Source organism: Ovis aries, chromosome 26 (genome assembly GCF_016772045.2).
Source record: "Ovis aries strain OAR_USU_Benz2616 breed Rambouillet chromosome 26, ARS-UI_Ramb_v3.0, whole genome shotgun sequence".
NCBI lineage: Eukaryota > Metazoa > Chordata > Mammalia > Artiodactyla > Bovidae > Ovis > Ovis aries.
Window position 1 is genome coordinate 37664050 of NC_056079.1, and position 17727 is coordinate 37681776.

Genomic DNA, 17727 nt, shown 5'->3' on the forward strand with positions numbered 1-17727 from the left:
CTGACAAAGGTCCGTCTAGTCAAAGCTATGGTTTTTCTAGTGGTCATGTATGGATGTGAGAGTTGGACTGTAAACAATGCTGAATGCCGAAGAATTGATGCTTTTGAACTGTGGTGTTGGAGAAGACTTGAGAGTCCCTTGGACAGCAAGGAGATCAAACCAGTCAATCCTAAAAGAAATCAATCTTGAATATTTATTGAAAGGACTGGTGCTGAAGCTGAAGCTCCAGTACTTTGGCCACCTGATGCAAAGAGCTGACTCATTACAAAAGGCCCTGATGCTGGGAAAGATCAAAGGCTGGAGAAGAAGGGGATGACAGAGGATGGTTGGATGGCATCACCGACTCAATGGACACGAGTTTGAGCAAGCTCCAGGAGATGGTGAAGGACACGGAGGTCTGTCGTGCTGCAGTCCATGGTGTCACAGAGAGTCAGACACGACTGAGCGACTGAACAACTCCCTGACTTCAAAGCTCACGTCCGTTACATTACCCTAGGCCGACATTCAGACCTGTTGCTGAGGGGCACAGAGGAAGAAAAGGAGTACAGTTATACACGAATCCAACCTTTAAGGTTTTTTTCAGTGGTCTGCCCTTGCCTTTTCATTCAAAGCTGAAATTATCCAGCCACCAGAAATAGGACTTATCCTGAGTTATTTTTTTCTTTACCATTAAAAAAATTGAGTTATAGTTAATTTACAGTTTTGTGTTAGTTTCAGGTATACAGCAAAGTGACTCAGTTATATGTTTACATATCTATCTATTATTTTTCAGATTATTTTCCATTATTGGGTATCACAAGACATATAGTTCCCTGTGCTATACAGTAGGTCCTTGTCGTTTATTTTATATATAGTAGTGTGTATCTGTTAATCTCAAACTTATAATTTATCCACCCCCTTCTTCTCCTTCGGTAACCATAAGTTTGTTTTATGTAATATTTGTGTTTGTCTGACTTACTGAGTTTGATCATCTAGGTCCATCCATGTTGCCACAAATGGCATAATTTCATTCATTTTTTATGGTTGAGTATTATTCCATTGTGTGTATGTATAGTTGTTGTTATTTAGTCACTGTGTCTATATATATACACATACTATATATATAGTTGTTTAATCCTATAATTTAATATATTAGTATATTTTATATATTATATAATTTATTTATAGAAAATGTAGTTTTAAATTATATTTTCTATTTATATATTATTAATTAATTATATTAATATATTTAATTTTATATATAGTTGTTTAATCATTAAGTCATGTCTGACTCTTTGATGACCCCATGGACTGTAGCCCGCCAGGCTCCTCTGTCCATGGAACTTCCCAGGCAAGAATACTGGAGTGGGCTGCCATTTTATTCTCCAGGGGATCTTCCTGGACCAGAGAGTGAACCAGTGTCTCCTGCATTAGTAGGATTCTTTACCACTGAGCCACCAGGAAAGCATATATATATATATATATATATATATATATATACATATACATATACATATACATATACATATATATCACATACACACACACACATACATATACGCACACACTACATCTTTATTCATCTCGGACACATCTCATTAAGTAATACCACGGAACCTGAGGGAGGCTCCTGATCCTTCTAAGGAAATGAAGTCGTGCGGTAGTCTGGGAGGCAGGGGAAGGTATCCGGAGCACATGGATTTCACAGGAATCTCAGTCTCTGTGGAAACTTTCAGTAACAATGGAAGGACCTTCGATTTCCCAAATGTGCGTTTGAGAGCCAAACAGCCTTTGCTTGGAAGAACTCTAACACTTTCCCTCCCGAAACCACTGCTCTCAGCGGCGTTCTCAGCCTTGCGTTTCGTGGAGATTTTGTTATTGTTGCTGTCCTTAGGAAATCCATGCTACTGAAAAGGCTAACTGGAGCAGTACTGGTGTGGATGCGGAGGTCGGCACCAGCCTTCAGCCCCTGCGCGGGGACCCAGCGGCAGCAGGGAGTAACCGGCTGTTCCAGCAGGCCGCGCTGTAGGACTCCGGGACCACGTGTGCGCCCTGCAGTCGTGAAAGCAATCTCCGGGTTTGTTCAAGGACGGGGTCGCTGCCCGGGGCTTTATCCTGGGGCCCAGCAGCGCAGACGTGCAGACAAGGCACTCAGTAAGGGCCCCGCGGGGACGGGTGCCCGCAGCCCTCTGGGGCTGTCGTCCTGGGGCGGGAAGGGCAGGTGAACCCTTCCCTCCTCTGGTGCCCCGAGAATAATCGCTGGGACGCCAGAGATGCTGCGTGGGCAGAAACTGCGCTAACGGGGAAACGACAGAGGAGCCGAGTAATCCAAACAGCTTCAGTGCGAGCGGAGCCCCTGGAGATGCAGCGGTTCTTGATCAGAGGTTCGCTTCAGTGACACCCTGGGGGCAAAATCAGCATCCCTGGACCGCGCCCCTGCGCGCTGGGGGGCGGTCCGGGTGAGCTGCGGAGACTGTGTCCTCAGCCTCCAGGGCGATGCCGCGAGGGCTCCTGGCAGCTCTGCAAAGGTACCCTGCGTGGTGTCATCCTTGGCCCTCAGTGCGGGAGACAGATCACAGCTAGTGAGCTTCCACTCTTCCGAGTCAGTTTCCTCATCTGTAAAATGGACCAAGTGGCAGAGAAGGGCTAGTTGCTCAACCCCAGAGACCAGACTTGAGCTACAAGGAGGGCCCAGAGCTCTTGGTGTTGCTCCCCCTAACCCCCATCTCCATTCCCCCAAAGAAGTTCGGGGACCTAGTGGAGAGACGTGTCATTGCAGTTGAGAGCCAAACCATCTCCAGTAACAGTCATAATATAATGATGTCAGCAGGATGAACTTGGTCCTTTCTTCGAGGCTGGAAAGTATTAGGAAAAGGAGCCTCTTCCGTTTTAAAACTAGACATTTAATTTCCAAATACATAGGATTTTGTTTAAAGTACCTTTACTATTAATTTCTCACTGTGATACTAATTTCTCGTTTAAATGCCTTCTTCTCTGCGATCACCCTCTATTTTTTTCAGCCTAACTTTATTGAGGCTTTGATGGCTAAACTGAAGAGCTCTTTAGGTAAATGTCACATGGTGTTTGAAAATATATGGGTTAGTTTGAAATATCTTTTGATATTGATTTTCAGCATAATTCCACAGTGATAAGAGAGCACTCTCTATGATTTCAATACCTCTAGACTGTAAAGTTTTTGCACCTTGTTTCATGTCCCTGGATATGTTCCAGTGTCTCCTAGTTTACAGTCTATGGGAAATTGAATAGAATCCGTATCTTACTGTTGTGTGAAAACTGTATACATCTTAATTACATTGGATTGGTTAATAGTGCTTTTCTGGTCTACTATATTCTACTTCTCTGTACATGCATTCTATTAATTTTTGAGAGTTTGATACTGAAACTCCAACTAAAAAATTTTAACTTATCTACTTAAAAAATAATTGTAATAATTATATAGTGGAACTATATGTAGCCTTGTTTTGTATTTTCTAATACTCCTAAAAATGTGTTATCATACTTTCCTAATTAAAGAAAAAAGACAGAAATCAAAAAAAGGATAGCCTAAATAAGAAATTAGAGAAAAAAATAAAGCTCATTAATGCTGTATTTTTGTGTCTCTTTGCCACTTTCATCTCCCAAAGGAGAAAACCAGATTGACAGAAGTGAATAATTATTCTCAAGGTTGAACAGGTAACTTGTGACAGACGGGGGCCTGGGAACCAGGCGCTGGGGCTCCGCGCCCCCAACCCTGCAGGGCTGTATGGGCTCAGAGGAAAGGCCCGAGGGAAGGAGACCCCAGGGCCCGCAGCAGTCAGCTGTGGAGGCCAATATCCCCGACACGCCCTTTCCTTCCGTCTTGTTTGAATCTCTTCCAGTTATAAGCAATGTAGAAGTTAGGTTACCTGAAATCCTCCACTTCAAATACTTCACTGGACGGTACTGCCTGTTGCAAACGGCCCTTTCAACACAGAGCTGAATGTGCAGAGAAGAAAGGGGAGCTTGGGTGCTGAAAACCAAACGGGTTTGCCTCTGCCTCACTGCCCCGGGGGCGCTGGCCTGAGTTGGGGGTGGCTGCTTCTGGCCCCACAGTGAGCGGAGATCTGGGCGAGCCCCCCACACAGGCAGGCCTGGCAGAGCTGAACCCACTCAGGAAGAGGAACATCTCCCTGGGAACTTGCCGCCCATGACTTATTCAAGTGGAAATTATAATTTATTCAGTAAAATTAGAAATTAATAGCAAAGTTATGTTTAAAAAAAGTCCTCTACATGTGGAAAGCTAGTAACCCATTACTAAGTAAATCTTGGTTAAGAGAAAATAAAGAAAATGAATAGATGCTCATAATCAAGGATAGTGACAACACATGTTAAAATGTGTGGACGAGCTAAAGAGTTGCTTTTAGGTGAAATTATAACCTTCAATATGTTTAGTGGAAAATTTCAAAAGGTTAAAAATTACAAACTAATTATCCAACTTAAGAGTTTGGAAAGGGAGCAATGGAATAAATACAAAGAAACATCATGAAAAAATAAAAATAAGGACAGAAGTTAATGAGCTAGAAAAGGAAAAATACCAGCAGAGATGAACAGAAGCAGCAGCTGGTTTGTGAAAAAATCAATAAGAAAGGTGTCTGAAGGGGACGACAAGGGAGAAGATGCAAGTAGGCAAAACACGTAATGAAAGCGGAGATAAACCACAGACACTTGAAAAACTTAAAAAGGTGATTATGAAAGAACACATACAAATGAATTTGAAAACCTATCTGAGTCAGATAAATTCCTAGAAATGTAAAACATGTAAAAATTGGCACGAGAAATTTAAAAATTAAATAGATCGCTATGTACGCAAGGTTTTCCAACAGAATTAGCCAACTGTCCCTTTCAAGGTGCATGTTCAAGTGCGTGCACGCGTGCGCACACACACACACACACACACACACACACACACACACACACACACACACACACACACTCCGGAGGGCAGCCTCTGAAGTGGTTCCCAGTGGCCTGTCTCCGGGGATTGGGGCCCTTGAGTGTAGACCAGACCTGGTGGCTCTCTCTAAGGAATCAGATATGGCAGAGCAGCCGGGTGTCGATAGGCGACTGCCCACATGGAGACAGCGACCCCCCACCCTGCCCTCTCCTCCTCTCCTTCCCCGTCCTGCTCTGGGGAAGCCAGGAGCCTTGTCAGGGGTTCCCTGAAGGAGACGCCCGAGCTGGGGACTGAGTCTCCCGCCAACAGGCCGTGTGGACCGGTGGCTCGTAAACAGTGTGCGGCTGGGCTGGGACGTGGATTTCCAGGCCTGCCAAAACCCACGCGGGCGAAATGCAAAGCAGAGCCCTGAGCCACGAGGCAGTCCGCCACTACCCGGGCGACCTGGGTGAGAGGCAACTGAGCCGCGAAACTGTCAAGTAACTCATGCGTGTGGTTTGAAGTCACTAGGTCCTGGGGTAGTCTGTCCCATGGGGAGACATAACACACACACACACACACACACACACAGCAAACACACCCGACTGGTTTTACAGGTAAATTCCACTAACGTTCAGTAAGCACGAGTTTCCTGTCTTGCAAAAGTTGTTTCAAAAAATAGAGCAGGAAATAATAAGAAGACTCCAAAAAAGAAAAGGTTAAACCATGCTGTTTCATGTAAAAGGAGTTCGCTGCTTTTTATTACTACATTCCAAAACAATGTGTGTGTCCCACTGCTTCTTACACACATCGGCATTGTTTTCATGCTTTGATCCTGATGTACGGAGCTGTGATAACCATTCTTGTGCAAGTCATTGTGCAGATGTGTATTTTCATTCCTCCTGGATAAATTCCTAGGAGTTGGATTACTGATGGATGTGGCAGGTATCTATTTAACTTCATAAGAAATTGCCAAAGCTATCAGTTTTCTAAAGGGGGGAAACCATTTTGCTTCAGCCAGTAAAGTGGCAGAGATTTGTGGTTCTTTAACTTCAAAACACATTGGGTGGTGTCAGTTTTTAAAATTCTGCCCACTACCATGGGTATGAAGTGGCACATACTTGTGGTTATACTCTGCGTTCCCTGGTGACTAACGATATTTAGTATCTTTTCACGTGCGTATTTGCCATCCATAGACCCTTCTATGTAAAGTTACATCAAGTCCTTTTCCCATGTTTTAAATTTGGGTTGTTCTCTTAATATTCTTGACTTTTGAGTATTCAGCTCCTTTGTATACATGTTTGTATACAAAGTTTGTAAGTTCAATTTATTTCATAAAGGTCAGTATCTATTTATTAGTTGTTGTTTTTTTTTCAGTAAGTTTTGAATACAATAGAATTTCTTTACCTTAGTCAAGGTTGAACCCAAAACATACAGCAATAATTACACTTAGTGGAAAAACTTTGGGGAACATAAATCCCTTCAAGATAAAGTCCACAATCCCCAGTATAGTTCTGGCCAATACTGAAAGGAGAAAAGAGGAAGTATAAACCTGAAAGAAAAAAAGAGATAAACTTTTATTATTCAAAGATTGTATAAACTTTGAATTATACAATCCATTTACCCAGTGAAAACCCACAGAATCAACATACAAATTAACAGAACTGATAAGAGAGTTCAGCAAAAGCAAACACCAGTAGACACCAGCAATAAGAACTAGATTCTTTACACCACTGATACAGAACTAGAAAGACATAATAAAAATGAAGTGTCATTCACATATTAACAAAGATCAGTAAAGAGTCCAGGAACTAATCAATTTATTCAAACAGGGTCCCAACAGAAAACAGATGATAACCGTCAAGTTTGACAATAGAGAACAAATTAACGAAATGATGGTTTATCAAGGTTGCAGTAGGGTGTAGGGAAACCGCAAGGCTTGGTGAAACATCTTGGAGCATGTCATATCAGCAGGCATGTTACTCCTATGCCTATTGTTTTTGAAGCTCTACTTTTGCTTTTTGTTGCTGACATGGTTTGTGGTTTATTCCCGTGTGCGTTTTGTGGTTTAAGTTCAACTGCCTTAGAAATTTATTTGTGAAACTTGTAAAAGGCCAGGATTTGACAATGGTTTGTCCTTCAGAGCTAGTTTCTGATGGGCACCTGTCACAGTGAGATGTCTTTAGACTAAATTTTGACTTTTCTCCTCCCTGAGCACAGTGGCTTCTGGCCCCAGCTCCACCGTGAGCTGCTGTGGTTTGGAATTCTGAGAGCAGGAACGTTTTCTGTTCGTTTTCTCCTTCCCCTCAGAGCCCAGGCAAATACTCCTACCCTTGCTGTAGCTGTGACCAGTACTGTGTTTTGCGTTTTCCAGTTTACTGCCTGGGGGAGTGGCCCTCTGCGGAGAAGCTGCCCCGACGTGCCTTTCTGATCTGATGCCTCCCTTTGCAGAGATCAGCCTCCCGGCTCCTGGTTGTCCAGGCGCATGCGAGGCCTCCTCTTCCTGGCTGCCCTTTCCCAGCTTCTGCTCCTTCCCATCCTCCTGAACTCCTTCAGCGATCCGATCCTGGCACTCCGACCTGGCCTCAGTCTGGCAACCAGTTTCCTTTCTTCTTTCAGGCAACAAGGATATCTAGCCCAACACAGGCAAAAGTTTTACGGACAGGATGCATCATTTCTCCACACTGGAAACCGGGAGGCATGGTGAGAGCGGGTGTGCCCACTTCCTCCTCTTGGCTCTCAGACCCATGCATTCTAGCTCACTGCTAAGGAACAGCACCTTACAATGGCCTTCAGCTCAAAACACATGCCTCGTCTAGGAGAGCAGCGCCGCACTCCCAGCCTGATGCCTTAGCTGCATGTTTAAGAGACACTCTCACATTCTTTCAAGCCAGCATCTTCTGTGTACAGTGATAAATGAAAAGTCCAGTGGATTCCATAGTCACAGATACATTGCAACAACTCATTTGCCATAAAGTAGGCCCCTTGGTCTGAGGCAATGTCAAGTGGAACCTATTACAGAACTAGAAAGACAGAGATACTCTCTGAGACCTCAGTGGCCTGGCCAAGACACTGATCTGTTCCAGTTTTGCTCTTACTTCTAAGGCTTAACTTCTTTTCTTAGAGAGTGTGCCTCACTCCAGGAAAGAGAACTTGTAAGTGAAAAACACATCGCTGGCACTGAGTAAATGAAAGAGGGAAAATCATCCAGTGTAACTATTTGCCATCCAATGGCTGATTGTCACCCAGAGAGACGGAGCTGTACTGTGGGGACTGAAGGTGAGAGAGGCATACCAGACTTGCACAGCAGTAGGAGCTAGATCAGCCCTGGTGTGCTAGAGTGCCACCTTCTGGAAACAAACGAGCGGCCTCTGGCTTCTAACCTGTTGTATCTGAGAATCAAGGAAAAACAAAAGCTTTACCTAAAGAAGAAAAGGTGTTTGCAACGTCAAATGCACCAGCAGAGGGGTAATGCATCAAGCACCACGAAAAATCGCAGTAATACTGTGTAACAAAAAGAAAACGACAATTTTCCAGAAACTAAACTTAAAGTCATGGGATATTGCAATGTAATGGATAGGGAATTCAAAATAGCTGTTATGAAGAAACTCAGTAAGCTATAAGGAAACTCAGAAAGGCAGTTCAACGAGCTCAGGAATAAAACTTATTAATAGAAGAAAAACTTTACCTAAGAGAATGAAAATCTAAAAACAAACCAGACAGAAATACTGGACTGAAAGAACTCAATAAGCAAGATGAAGAATGCATTAGAAAGCTTTAGAAATGGAGCAGATCATATGGAAGACAGAATTACTGAATTTGAAAATAGAAAACTACAAGTGATACAGAGAGAAGAAGAAAGAGAATTAAGATCTAAAAAAAAATATTAGGAAATTCTATGACAGCTATCTGACACTTTCAGGAAGTGCAACATTATAATAATGGGTATCCCAAATGAGAAGAGAGAAGAGGACAAATAATTTATATAAAGAAATTGTAGCTGAGAACTTCCCAAACCTGGGGAAGGGACTGATATATAGGCCCATAAATTTAAGAGAATAACTAATTATCTCAATGCAAAAAAATCTGTTCCAAGACACGTTATATTAATACTGTCAAAAGTCAACGACAAAAAAAAGAAATTCAAAGGCAACAGGAGGAAAAGGACGGAAACTTACAAAGGAACCCCATTAGGTTATCAGCAGATTTCTCAGCAGAAACCCTGCAGGCCAGAAGCGAGTGGAAGGACATTCTCAAAGTACTGAAAGATAAAAGTTATCACCCACGAACACTATATCCAGTGAAGCTGTCATTCAGATATAAAGATTTCCCAGGTAAACAAAAGCTGAAGGAATTCATCAACACTCACCTTCCTTAATAAAATATATTGAAAGCTCTACTACCAGAAACAAAACAATCAAAATAAATAAACCTTTGAGAAAGAAGATAAATAGAATCAGAAAACTGCAACTCTACATTAGAATAGGTTTTTAAGCACCTAATTTTTATAGCATAAAAATTAAAGGCAAAAAAGTAGGAAAAATAACTATAGCTATTTCAACTTGGTAACAAACACAACATTAAAAGGAATAACTTGAGGAGACAAAAATGTAAAATGGGAAGAGAAAAAGGGTGAGCCTGTATAGGCAAATGAAGGTAGGATACCTTTAGCATAAGAAGGACTGTTTGGGGACTTCCTTGGTGGGCCAGTGTTTCAGAATCTGCCTCCCAATGCAGGGGACGTGGGTTCAATCCCTGGCTGGGGAACTAAGGTCCTACATGCAGTGGGACAACTAAGCCCATGCCCCACAGCTACTGAGCCTACAGCTAAGACCTGATTCAGCAAAATAAACAAATAGATATTGCTTTACAAAAGACTATTTTATCTATGGTATATTTTATACAAACCTCGTGTTAACCAAACAAAACCACATAAAACGAGAGCAGAGACAAAAACTATACGAAAGAGGAAAGCGAGAAAAATAATATAGAAAGCCACCAAACCAACTGGAAAACAAAAGATTAAACGGGAGTACTAAATCCTCATTTATGAGTACTCACCCTAAATGCAAGTGTTAGTCGCTCAGTCGTGCCTGACTCTTTGTGACCCTAAGGACTGTGTCTTTGTGACCCAGGGACTGTATCCTGCCAGGCTCTTCTGCTCATGGGATTCTCCAGGGAAGAATACTGGAGTGGGGTGCCATTCCCTTCTCCAGGGGATCTCCCTCCAGGGACTGAAGCTGGGTCTCCTGCATTGCAGGCAGATTCTTTACCATCTGAGCCACCAGGGAAGGCTGGATTTAATTTACCAATCAAAAGACACAGAGTGGCTGGCTAGATATATGCTGCCTCCGGGAGACTGATCCCAGCTCTCAGGACAAGTACAGGCTCACAGTGGGCGGATGGAAGATGACAATGAGCACAGGGCAGTCAAGACAAAGGCGCTGTAGCAGTACCTGCTGTCACAGCAGACAAAATAGACTTCAGCCAAAAAGAGTCAACAAGCGACAAAGACAGACAGTGTGTAATGGTAAAGGGAACAACTCATCAAGAAAACAAACACTGATACACGTGCAAGAAACAGGAACAGTCTCAAAAATGACAGAGTGATCTCGGTTCAACATCACAGCAATCCAAGTCTGTGCTCCAACTGCTCATGCTGAAGATGCTGAAGTCGAATGGTTCTATGAAGACCTCCGAGACCTTCTAGAACTAACACCAAAAAAAAAAAAAAAAAAAGAAAAAAAAGATGTCCTTTTCGTCATAGGGGATTGGATTGCAAAAGTAGGAAGTCAAGGGATACTTGGAGTAACAGGCAAGTTTGGCCTTGGAGTACAAAGTGAAGCAGGACAAAGGGTAACAGAGTTTTGCCAAGAGAACACCCTGGTCATAGCAAACACCCTCCTCCAACAACACAGAGATGACGCTACACACTGACATCACCAGATGGTCAAAACCGAAATCAGATTGATTATATTCTTTGTAGCCAAAGATGGAGAAGCTCTATACAGTCAGCAAAAATAAGACCTGGATATGACTGTGGCTCACATCATGAACTCCTTATTGCAAAATTCAGGCTTAAACTGAACCAAGTAGGGAAGACCAGGTATGACCTAAATCAAGTCCCTTATAATTATACAGTAGAGATGATGAAATGATTCAAGGGATTAGATCTGGTAGACAGAAAGCCTGAAGAACTACGGATGGAAGTTCATAACATTGTACAGGAGGCGATCACAACTATCCCCAAGAAAAATAAATTCAAGAAGGCAAAGTGGTTGTCTGAGGAGGCTTTACAAATAGCTGAGAAAAGAAGAGAAGCAAAAGGCAGAGGAGAAAGAACTGAATGCAGTTCTTTCTGAATGCAGAATTCCAGAGAATAGCAAGGAGAGACAAGAACGCCTTAAGTGAACAATGCAGAGAGAGGAAAAGAATAGAATGGGAAAGACCAGAGATCTCTTGAAGAAAATTGGAGATATCAAGGGAACATTTCATGCAAAGCTGAGTGCAATAAAGGACAGAAACGGCAAGGAACTAACAGAAGTAGAAGATATTAAGACGAGGTGGCAAGAATACACAGAAGAACTATACAAAAAAAGATCTTAATCATCTGGATAACCAAGATGATGTGATCACTCACCTAGAGCCAGACATCCTGGAGTGTGAAGTCAAGCCGGCCTTAGGAAGCATTACTACCAATGAAGTTAGTGGAGTTGATGGAATTTCAGCTAAGCTATTTAAATTCCTGAAAGATGATGCTGCTGAAGTGCTGCACTCAATATGCCAGCAAATTTGGAAAACTCAGCATTGGTCACCAGACTGGAAAACGTCAGTTTTCATTCCAATCCCAAAGAAAGGCAATGCCAAAGAATGCTCAAACTACCGCACAGTTACACTCATCTCACATGGTAGCAAGGTAATGCTCAAAATTCTTCAAGCTAGGCTTCAACATTACATGAACTGAGAACTTCCAGTTGTACAAGCTGGACTTAGGAAAGGCAGAAGAGCCAGAAATCAATTGGCAAGATCCATGGGCTTCCCTTGTGGCTCAGCTGACAAAGAATCCACTTCCAATGTGGGACACTTGGTTTTGATCCCTGGGTTGGGAAGATCCTCTGGAAAAGAGAAAGGCTACCCACTCCAGTATTCTGGCCTGGAGAGTTCCATGGACTGTATAGTCCGTGGGGTCGCAGAGGGTCAGACACGACTGAGTGACTTCCACTTTCCACTACTGGATCATAGAAACAGCAAGAGAATTCCCGAAAAACATCTTCTTCGGCTTCATTGACTGCACTAAAGTTTTTGACTGTATGGATCACAACAAACTGTGAAAAATTCCTGAAGAAATAGGAATATCGGAGCACCTTACCTGTCTCCTGAGAAACCTGTATGCAGGACAAGAAGCAACAGTCCAGAATCAGAACCTCATAAAAGAGTTCCATCAGAATGGAACAACAGACTGGTTCAGAATTGGGAAAGGTGTATGTCAAGGCTGTATACTGTCACCCTGCTTATTTAACTTATATGCAGAGTACATCATGTGAAATGCCAAGCTGGATGATTCACAAGCTGGAGTCAAGATTGCCAGAACCAAGATATCAGTAACCTCAGATATGCAGATAACATCACCCTATTAGCAGAAAGTAAAGAGGAACTAAAAAGCCTCTTAATGAAGGTGAAAGAGGAGAGTGAAAAACCTGGCTTAAAACCCAACATTAAAAAAACTAAGATCATGGCATCTGGTCCCATCACTTCATGGCAAATAGATGGGGAAAAAATGCAAACAGTGACAGACTTTATTTTCTTGGGCTCCAAAATCACTGCAGCCATGAAATTAAAAATGATTGCTCCATGGAATAAAAGCTATAACGAACTTAGACAGCACATTAAAAAGCAGAGTCACTACTTTGCCGACAAAAGTCCATATAGTCAAAGCTATAGCTTTTCCAGTAGTCATGTACAGATGTGAGAGCTGGACAAAAAACAAGGCTGAGCACTGAAGAACGGACACTTTTGAACTGTGGTGTTGGAGAAGACTCTTGAGAGTCCCTTGGACTGCAAGGAGATTCAACTAGTCCATCCTAAAGGAAATCAGTCCTGAATATTCATTGGAAGGACTGATGCTGAAGCTGAAGCTCCAATACTTTGGCTACCTGATGTGAAGAGACAACTCATTGGAAAAGACCCTGATGCTGGGAAAAGAAACCTGAATGGGACCCAGCAGACCAGAGAAATGGTTGAAGTCCCTAGGATGTCAATAGGGGTGTGGCACTATAAGCACAAGTGGGTGGAAATTGGAAAGCTGGCTACCGGGTCAGAGAGCCTGATGCTGGAGTTTAAAGTTTATGGATGGAGTCGTTGTGAGGATATAGCACCCTAGTTTAGGAGGCTAGTTACTGAGGTGAGGAGGGAGGCTCAGAGCACCCTGCTCAATACCTCAGGGGCTTCTGATGGAAATCCACAACACCAGGCACCAGTCACCTCCTCATCATTCTTAGGGAGCGACCTTGCCTCACATGTCAAAGAAAGAATAGATGAGGAGGAAACACCCATTTTGCTATCATCAAACCCATAAACTAACTTATGACTTAGGCTGCTCACTCTGCTTTCTCCTCTGTTACAAGGAATGCCCTTTCTCCTCTCCAAGGCCAGCCTCTCCTCGGGGATCCTGTGTCCCCTCCTCTCTCCCTCTCCCAGGACTGTGCCCCTACATGGATTGTTTCCCTCTTACATCAACAGTTTCTATTTACTGGGTTATTCTGATACACACACACACACACACACACACACACACACCTTAATATCAACCACTATTTTTGAAGATGTTTTCTTCTATCCTCGTCCCCCTCCAGCACCAGATCCCCCCATCCCCTCCACAAGAAACCTCCTAAAAGAGTTGTGATCCTCACTTTCCACTCTTCAACCCCTGTTCCCACCTCCATGCACACCACCTGGGTCTCTATTCCCACCTCACCTCTAACACCGCAGGGAGGACCACCAAGGACCACCAAGGACCTCCACCGCTCCAAAGCCCATGACCAGTTCTCTGATCTATTTCTCTGCTTCTCCCCACACCCCCCCATCTGGTGCAGAAGCTTCTGGGGAACAGGAACTTTGTTCTGCCTGCTGCTGTGACCCGGAGCCTGGACAGGGCAGACTCCCAGCAGGTGACAAGGGTGTGTTCACCGCCGGCTTTCCTGCATCTCTCCCTCCCCAAACAGACACGAGAAATCATGGCACAGGGTAGACCAAGTCGTTTCTCCTCCCTCCATGCCTTTATCCTGCTTCCCAGCATAGAAAAATCCCTGTTTTTCTGGACTCCGATCGAAATCTAGACACCAGAAGGTTCTGAGTTCAGACAAGAGTAGCGTTAATGGAGTCATCTTTGCTGAGTAGTATTTATGCCATGTCCTTGGCTTTTATCAATGAATTGAAGGAGAAATTTACATATAAAATCTCCTATTACATTTGGCATGCTAGCATTACAGGGGGCTTTTTTCCTATTATGGCTCTCAGTGGCATTCATAAAACTCTTACTCAAAACCTTTATTTTAGCACATAGCTTGAAGAAATGCTGATTTTCCCCGTGATGAACTGGTTTGCTTTCCCCTTTATGACAAACATTATGCAATTGCCCACGACCCCGTCTTCTCTCTGACTACCAAAGAGCTCAGAGCACAGTCAGATATCAAAGAATGCAAAGTATGGTGGAATTAAACTGTTCCTTGGGGACTAAATTTATTTTTCCTCTGGTTTTGATTTCTGTATGATACTTACAGTTTCCTTGGTCCCGATCTACCGTTTCTGCTTTATCACTGCATTAATGTATTCAATGTTGGTGTCAGCTGGCCCAACCTCTTTCTGGAAGGGGGTGGGACAGACAGAAAGAATGAAGTGGCGCTGTCTCAGTGATGTCATTTCCCCTGGCTCCAAGCCGATTGACTGTGTCCTTCATGCTCCCAGAAGACTTTGTTCTCATCAAGCACAGCCTTCTTCACATTATCAAATACTGTAGTTAAGGATGTGGTGATGGTTCAATTACTGGGTCCACCAAACCATGTGATCTTGGAAAACCACCTCTGTGGTTTAGCTGTGGAATGAGGATGTTGTTGACACTGTGCAACTCAGATTGGGTCTTGAACCCAGGTGGGCTGGTCTCAAATCTGGCCAAAACCCAGACTGGGACTTGAACTGACAGCGTTGTAACTGAGATCACACCTGGTCTCAGGACTTAATGAAGCTCAGGTTCTCGATGTCTCATTTCAGAAAGAGTTTGGTGAGAGACAAACGGATTGGTGAGAAGTGGATTTCTTTTGGGAGAAACACACTCCACAGACAGAGTGTGAGCTGTCGGAGGTGAGAATGGCCCCAGCGTATCGGGTTGTCCATAGTTTTTATAGGAGTGGGTAATTTCACAGGCTAATAAGTGGGAGGAGTATTTCACAGTTTTGGGGAAGGAGTGGGAATTTCCAGGAATTGGGCCACTGCCTGCTTTTTTTTACCTTTATGGTTGGCCTTGGAACTGTCATGGTACCTCTGGGTGTGTTATTTAGTGTGCTGACGTGCTATAATGAGGCTTCCCAGGGGGCACTGTGGTAAATAATCCGCCAGCCAACGCAGGAGACCCAGGAGACTCAGGTTCGATCCCTGGGTCAGGAAGATCTCCTGGAGGAGGAAATGACACCCCGCTCCAGTATTCTTGCCTGGAAAATTCCATGGAGAGAGGAGCCTGGGATGCACAGTCCATGGGGTCACAAAGAGCCAAACACGATTGAGCACTGCATGTGTAAGTGCATATCGAGACTCAAGGTCTAGTGGAAGTCAGCTCATTCAGTGTGTCCACCATCTTGGAATTATTTGGTTCTCATCAATTTATGTAATGTCCTTGCACTATATTATACTTTTAAAGGGTTGTTCCCTGCCCCCTTCCCTTCTGTTTCACTGATGATACCTACCTGGTAGGTGTACTGTAAGAATTAAAGGAATGGGTATGAAATGCTTAGAATGGTGTCTGAAGTATATGAAGCACTCAGTAAAGTTACTGATTATTTTTACTGCGATTATGTTATAGTTACTTATGTGTTTGACTCTCCTGATGTGTCCTAAGTCCCTTTAGGGTAGGGACTTCGTCTTATTTATTTGTAATACACACTGTAGTGCCTGGGGCATTCAATAAATATTTGTAGAAATGATTTAGACTGAAATCAGACTCTGATTTAGGATTGTAGAGGATTGGGAGGCGAATTTAGAGAGCCACTATGGGAACAGATTTTGGAAGGCTTTAAAAACCAAGTCACATTGAAATCATGCAACGCAGAATGGGACTTGAGCCCATATGGCCAGGACTCAAACCTGCCCTTCTCCAGGTCAAACCCCAGATTGGGACTCGAACCCCTAATCTTTTAATTAGATTCACTTACTTGGTGTCTGGACTTACTGAGGCTCAGGATCTTTGTATCTCAGCACAGAAGGAATTCAGCGAGAGGCACAGAGATAGGCAAGAAATAGATTATTAATACATTTATTAATATAGGATGCTTGTGAGATAGGCAAGCAGGCAGGTGGGTGGCTCAGCCCTGAGACTAAAGTGGGCTACAGTTTTATAATCAAAGGAAAGTGGGGAGAAGAAAGGACCACCTTCTTTGAGGAGACACAAGGTTTATATCACTAGCTCCTCCTTCATACCTCGCAGGAGAGTGTCTGACCCTCTGAAGTCAAACTAGGATTATGATAGCACTTACTCAAATCAGTGGAAGGGTGGTGTTATTTTTCTTCCACCTAATGATCTGAGGCATATCTCATGCTTTTATTTATGGTTTTATAGTTAACCAAGCCTGTTTCCTTCCATGATATTCTGGTAGCCTTCTTGAATGATCACTAACTTACAGTGGTCTCCTAAAGTTTCTTGGGTTTCCCTGTCTATAATCCCCTACTGAGACTTCTACAGCCGCCTGTATGCGTACTAGTTGTTCAGTCGAGTCCGACTCTTTGCGGCCCCCTGGACTGTAGCCCACCAGGTTGCTCTATCCATGGACTTCTCCAGGCAAGAAGACTGGAGTGGGTTGCCTTTCCCTTCTCTAGGGGATCTTTCTGATGCAGGGATAGAACCCAGGTCTCCCCCACTGCAGGTAGATTCTTTACCTCTGCGCCACCAGGGAAGCCCAGATGCCTGTATAACTTTCCCATTCTATCCCTATCAACATTTCCATTTAACGTTTCAGGAAGCAAGATCCACTGATGGTCTTTGAAACCCTGGTAGGAAAACGTAGTTTGCTAATGAAGACTAATCTAACAATGGGCGTGCATATCTCCTTACTCACAGGGTGGGACTGATCACCAGGAAAGAGAGCTACAGTCCTTCTTGTCCATGAGTTCCCCGTGGTGTTTCCGGGGTTCACTTTGGTGTCACTCTGAACTTATCAGGAAGGCCTTGGCTCTACTGAACTAAAGTGATGCTAATTATTTTCCCAGTGACACCACAGAGCTGCCTCTGGAGATTGGAAGGCGTCAGTCAGGGACCAGGCGTCAGGCACAGTGGACAGGCTTGTGAACGAGTGCTCCCTCAAATGGACTGCAAGCTGAGGAAATCAGACTCAAATCATCTCCTGGGGCAATGCCGAGGGAGAGGAGAGGCCGCTCGGGGAGGAAGGCTAAAGTCAAGTCACCCAGCCACGGCGAGGGACGTAGGTCCGGGAGTCGGGAGGCCTTCTCTTCAATCCGCTGAGATGCTTCTGCCTTGGAACTGGTTCCTTGGAGTTACTGCTGGGCCTCCGGGATCTGATTCCTGTGGGCGAGGTGGTGGGGTCGGGGGTTGATGGGGAGGGGGGACACGGACG

The 17727-nt window shown here is 43.8% G+C and overlaps 1 long non-coding RNA gene across 3 annotated transcripts in view; it reads right to left on the reverse strand.

The window, feature by feature from the left end:
• Window positions 1-1528: 1528 nt before the first annotated feature.
• The window catches only part of LOC121818043 (uncharacterized), a 124984-nt gene continuing 108785 nt past the window's right edge, over window positions 1529-17727 (reverse strand). For 2 of the 3 annotated variants that reach the window (XR_009598644.1, XR_009598643.1), the window contains 2 exons: window positions 14669-17675; window positions 1529-6443 (listed from right to left, as the gene is read on the reverse strand). This is a non-coding gene — a long non-coding RNA (uncharacterized LOC121818043). The remainder of the gene's footprint in view (window positions 6444-14668; window positions 17676-17727) is intronic. The other variant, XR_006058149.2, reaches the window with a different exon arrangement.